At 34.3% G+C, this 5,884-nt stretch overlaps 2 non-coding genes across 2 annotated transcripts; both read right to left on the bottom strand.

Annotated features, from left to right (window-relative positions):
- Window positions 1-3,848: 3,848 nt before the first annotated feature.
- On the bottom strand, window positions 3,849-3,920 carry Trnap-agg. Its single transcript has one exon. It is a non-coding gene; the product is annotated as a tRNA-Pro (tRNA).
- A 217-nt stretch (window positions 3,921-4,137) lies between these two features.
- Trnap-agg lies at window positions 4,138-4,209 on the bottom strand. Its single transcript has one exon. It is a non-coding gene; the product is annotated as a tRNA-Pro (tRNA).
- Between the last annotated feature and the right edge of the window lie 1,675 nt (window positions 4,210-5,884).

Raw genomic sequence — 5,884 nt, 5'->3', positions numbered from 1 at the left:
AATTCGTGCAGCCGCATATAAATTGGGAAAAGCCTAAAAAAGCGCGGGACTAAAAAACAAATCACAGTTAATAGTACCGTGAAGAAAACAAGTAAGTGCGCCTGGGCCACACTGTAGAAGTGAAACTTACGTTACTTATCTATCTATACATACACACATCTGCTTTTGCTTAAGGTTAAGGTTTTTTCGCTTTTTTTCCATCAATGTAGATCCCTACCTCTACCACTGTTCGTTTTAATAACATTCATGTTATTCTGTTTTTCCATTATCTTCATTTTTATCTTCATACTCTATCGATAACAAAATCGATTATAACGTCCATCAAAATATCGATAACAAAATCGATGACAAATTCGGTAAAAATTTCAAAGAAAAATCGATAATACCATTGGTATCTAAATCGATTAGAAAATCGATAAAAATATCAATAACAAAATCGATAAATATCGATAACAAAACCGATAAATATCGATAACAAAATCAATTTATATCGATAACAAAATCGATAACAAAATCAATAACAAAATCGATAAATATCGATAACAAAATCGATAGAAATATCGATAAATATCGATAACAAAATCGATAAATATCGCTAACAAAATCGATAAATATCGATAACAAAATTGATAAATATCGATAACGAAATCGATAACAAAGTCGATAAATATCGATAATAAAATCGATAAATATCGATAACAAAATCTATAAATATCGATAACAAAATCTATAAACATAGCCAACAAAGTCGATAAATATCGAAAACAAAATCGGTAACAAAATCGGTAAATATCGATAACAAAATCGATAAATATCGATAACATAATCGATAAATATCGATAACAATATCGATAAATATCGATAACAAAACCGATAAAAATATCGATTATTTAATCGATAAGTCTCGAGGATCTCGAAAATCTCTAAAATCCCAAAATAGTTCCCAAATTAAGTCTCTGTGTCTCGCTCTATATCCATTCCTCTTTAATTACCTTTATTTTAATCTTTCTTCCCCTATCTTCATCTTTACTTTTATCGGTAACCTCATCCTCATCTTTGTTTTTATACCCGAGCGCACTTGTGCACAAGGGTATTATAACGTTGTTCACATAACGGTTGTTTGTAACAGGCAAAACGAATCGAGATAGATGTAGACAAATGTATACATAAATGATCAGAATGAAAAGAGAAATCGATTAAGCGGTGACTGTCTGTCCGTCCGTCCGTCTGTCCGTCCGTCTGTGCACACGATAACTCGAGTAAAAATTAAGATATCTTAACGAAACTTGGTACGTGTACTTCTTTCGGGCGTAGGACGGATGGTATTGAAAATGGGCAAAATCGGACAATAACCACGCCTACCTCCCATATAACGGTAATTTTCAGAAATAAAAAACTGCGATAGTTTAGTAACTACTGAAGATAATTCACTCAAAATTGATATTTATAATAAATTTTAGACGAAAAATAAGAATATTAACATTTTTTTGAAAATGGGCGTAGCCACGCCCACTTATGGTTACATGTGTATATCTTGGTAACCGCTGCATCAATTTATTCCAAACTTGGCACAGTTGTTGGCCCTGGTACAGCATACGAATTTTTTTAAAATCGGACAATAACCACGCCCACATCCCATATAACGGTAATTTCGAGAAATACGAAATTCTCGATAAATCAGTAAATATTAAAGCTAATTTATTTAAAATGATGGTTGCAACAATTCTTTGCCAGGAAATACGTTTATGATAAAATTTTGGAAAATGGGCGTGGCACCGCCCACTTATGATCACGTATATGTACCAAACTCGGTATGGTTATTGTGCTTGCCACATAAAAGTAAACCATTGAAAATTGTTGAAATCGGACAAAAATTACGGCCGCTTTTCATATAACGGTAAATTTCAGAAATGCTTGAAATTTCAATATTTTGAAATTTAAGGACGCTAGTTTACTTAAAATTTATACATGCCGCCCTATCATGTAGCGGTAGCTTTCGGAAAGGTGGAAAACATATATTTAATACTTGCGCCGGGTATTTAATGTTCGGCTCCGCCCGAACTTAGACTTTCTTACTTGTTACTTTTATGTTTATCATTTTCTTCATCAACATATTCCCCTTCACCTGTGCCCTTATATATTTATATAAGTAAAGTGTTAAAATTTACCTTGGTCTTCGTTTTTACCTTTATCTTTACACATTTTTGTTGTTGATTTTATTTTTACCTTTGCTTTTACAATTTTCTTTATCTACATATGTACATACTAACCTTTACTTTCATTCTTGTATTGTTATTTCTAAGTGTTATCCTCTAACCTTTTATTAGCAAGTTTTTGTTAAATTCATACCATATGCATACACACAAGAAGTACTTGTTTCAGCCCCAACCATTTGCGTTGCACCATTTCCGTTGCATGCACACAAGAAGTACTTGTTTCAGCCCCAACCATTTCCGTTGCACCATTTCCGTTGCATCATTTCCGTTGCGTCATTTCCGTTGCACCATTTCCGTGTGCAATTTCCGCTGAATTTGCCAATTTACTCCCACCCAACGAACCGCCGCTAAAGAAGTTTCACTTCAAAATGAGGTTTATAGCGACTTAGTGAAACGTCCCGAACTCAAAAGGTTTTTCGCGAAATACCTAAAACAGCAATTTCCCGATGAATCAACACTAAGAAAAGGCTATGTTTAAAGGTGCTACGAAGAAGTACTCCGAAAAATCAGGTGTGAAATTGGGGAATATCCTATTTTTGTCTCTGTTGATGAAACGACCGAAAATGCTGGCCGTCATGTCGCCAATGTTGTTGTTGGGCCTTTGGTAGAAAACGGACGTCGTTATCTTTTGACCATAGAAATTTTGGAACAAGTAAACATATCTGCTGTTGCATTTTTATTTGATGTAACTTTTTTGAAAATTGCGTAGCGTAATGCATTTCTTAAGCAAAAGTTGCCATATCTTTCATTGCCTTCCCAACCGTTAAATCCATTAAATAAAATCGAAATAGTCGAATAAAGTGCAAATTTCAATGACTCGAACATTTAAAATGTCTTAAAAATAGAACTTAAAGATTAAGAACTTAACTATTTAATACATTTTTTGTATTAGCGGACTTTTTGCTTATATTTGCCTCTTTCGTAGTTTTATTTTATTTTTTATTTTTTTTTCATTTTTAGTGCCACTCATTTCGCGCCCTGGTGATAAGAATAATAACAGCGATTTTTAGTAGGGATATTTAGTACTGATTTGAAAAAGTTTTGACACTTTACACTTTTAGTGTACATGAAATTGTATTACACACAGAAATTTAGCCATGCCCGTTAGGGCGGGTAATTTTTTTCCTTTTTTTAAGTATGCGCGTATAGCCTAGGAAGATTCTAAAATGAATTTGGAGTTTGACAAATTGCGAATATAGGTTTAGAAGAAAATGTGAAAATGTTCACTGTTGCGCCCTGTGGTGAAAGTTCTAAGAAAAAGATAAGGGCAGAAATCTATTCTTCATACCAAAAACACCCCTATAGCATGGTTTTATACACAATTTAAGCATTTTTTACGTCACTACCGCAAAATGCTAAGAAACCTATTTTCGCAATTTGGCAAACTCCAAATTGATTTTGGACCCAAATTAGGAAAATTTGCTTAGAATTACACGTAGAATCATGCTATACGCGCATAGGAAAAAAAATCTCCCATACAAATTGACCCGCCCTAATGTCCGTCTGTCCATCGCTCTGTTTTAAAGGTATACTGCTGTACTTTACAATAACCCGACATCCAGCAGATGTCATCAACCCTAATAAATTTCCATAGGTTAAATTAAATAAAATCGCAAAAAAACTACATAACTTGGGCTCGTCCGGGATTTGAACCCGGGACCTCCCGCACCCTAAGCGGAAATCATACCCCTAGACCAACGAGCCGGTTATAACACGAGATAATTGACTGCACGCTCAGCGTCAGGGAATTGGCTGACAATTTTGGACAAGTTATTGACTTTTAATTCAATAAACATTACAAACTTATTACTGAATCAGAAAAATTTAATTTATGAAAAAGCATTAATATCCATATGTATTGCATTCAGCATTTCAAGTTATTTTTTTTATTGAAAAAAAAAATATATAAAAAAATCATCTTGGGCTCGTCCGGGATTTGAACCCGGGACCTCCCGCACCCTAAGCGGAAATCATACCCCTAGACCAACGAGCCAGTTGAACAGCGCTAGCTCAACTGCAAACACTCTCCGCATTGGGGCGCATGAAGAGAAGAAAAGAAACAACGAAGAAAATATAAAACCAAAAGCCAACTGATCATAACTATTCGTGGTTTTTATGTGCTAATATGCATGTGCGTACAAATATCTGTACATATACATTTGTAGCTTTATTTAAGTGTGTACATTTTCAGCACATAAATAAAATTGTATTCGGTGCTATATATTTTTGCCTTCGTTTTTTTTGTCTGGTTTCTTTGCTGTACCAACAAACTTTTGGAATAAACTTATCAGCAGTGGCCAACAAGCTTTCACACAAACCCGGCTACAGAAACAACATTGAGTTTGGAAACTTGTTTGTTAGATACTTTGTGTGAAAGTCGTAGTAGCAGAAGTAGCGAATGTACAAACGAAAAATTAATGAAAACATAATCAAAAGTAAAAGAAGTTCTTACATGTGTACATACAAAATATTACATATGTACCTACATACATACATATGTATGTACATTTTGCACAAGGTCGTATGCTTCCATGGAGGTTAAGCATGACCGTTCCATAGTTTAATAAAAAAAATATAAATTTTAAACCATTGTAACCGGGTACCGCGTTCCAATTCCAATTAAAAAATAATTTTGAGCAACTTAATTAAAAAATATTTTAGTAATTATATTTTTATGCACATTAAGGGGCAACATTTTTATGCACCACTCTAGCGGCCGAAAAAAGCCTACCTAAATTGTTTACTGTCTCACGTATGAAAAAAAGGAATCGAATATCTGTTCAGAGGTTTTATTAAGCATGTAACTATAGTACTTATAAGTATGAAAATTTTTTTTTTTTGGCAGTTAGATATAAAATGGCGGCCTTACAGACAGTCTACTTAATTGCCTTTTTTTAGTACCAAAATAGGCGAAACATATCTCCTAAAGTTTAAGACCTGCAAAGAAAGCCAAAAAGATTCTTAATGTACATACTATTGGCTAGAGAAGTTTGCAGGGTTTTGTCGTTAATTCCATTCTAGTAGAAATGTTTCACATTAATGTTTGGAAATAAATACATCAGCCGTAAATTGCTTACAAATAATTTTACATTCAATCAAAAAACGGCTAAGTACTTCTTCAAAAAAATGTGTATGCATAGTCTGGACCAGGGACGTGAACCGGTTTTGAACCGAACCGGTTTTGAAACGGAAAACCGCTTTTTTCTATTAATTAACTGAACCATTAACCGAACCGAAATTTTCTACAAATGTTTGATCCGAACCGAAAACCGAACCACTTTCCATAAAGGTTTAAAGGTTCGTTTCAACCAATTTTCAATAGATAAATGTACCCACTATTTTTTCTTTTTGTTAAACATGGTAATACCTACCATGTGAGAATATCAATGGGTTGCCTACCCATCTCATTTGACAGACCGCTTAACCTTGCGCGTTGTTGCACTTGACACTTGACACTTAAACTTGCGCGTTATTTTTTTTTTGTTTTTCGAACCGTTGAACCGAACCGAAACCCCGGTTCAAAGACCAAAAAAACCGCTTTGACGAACCAATCCAAAAGTGCAAAAACGGTTCGAACCGCTGAACCGAACCGACAAAATTTTTCATCCGGTTCACGTCCCTGGTCTGGACGTAGCGTTTTCTCCCAATTTGAAAAAAGTGGTTCGAGG

The sequence above is a fragment of the Rhagoletis pomonella genome, unplaced genomic scaffold, assembly GCF_013731165.1.
Source record: "Rhagoletis pomonella isolate Grant_MI unplaced genomic scaffold, Rhpom_1.0 Rhpom_scaffold_00003, whole genome shotgun sequence".
In the NCBI taxonomy this organism is placed as follows: domain Eukaryota; kingdom Metazoa; phylum Arthropoda; class Insecta; order Diptera; family Tephritidae; genus Rhagoletis; species Rhagoletis pomonella.
Note: the sequence above shows the minus strand (reverse complement) of the source record. Positions and strands in the feature narration are given on the sequence as shown.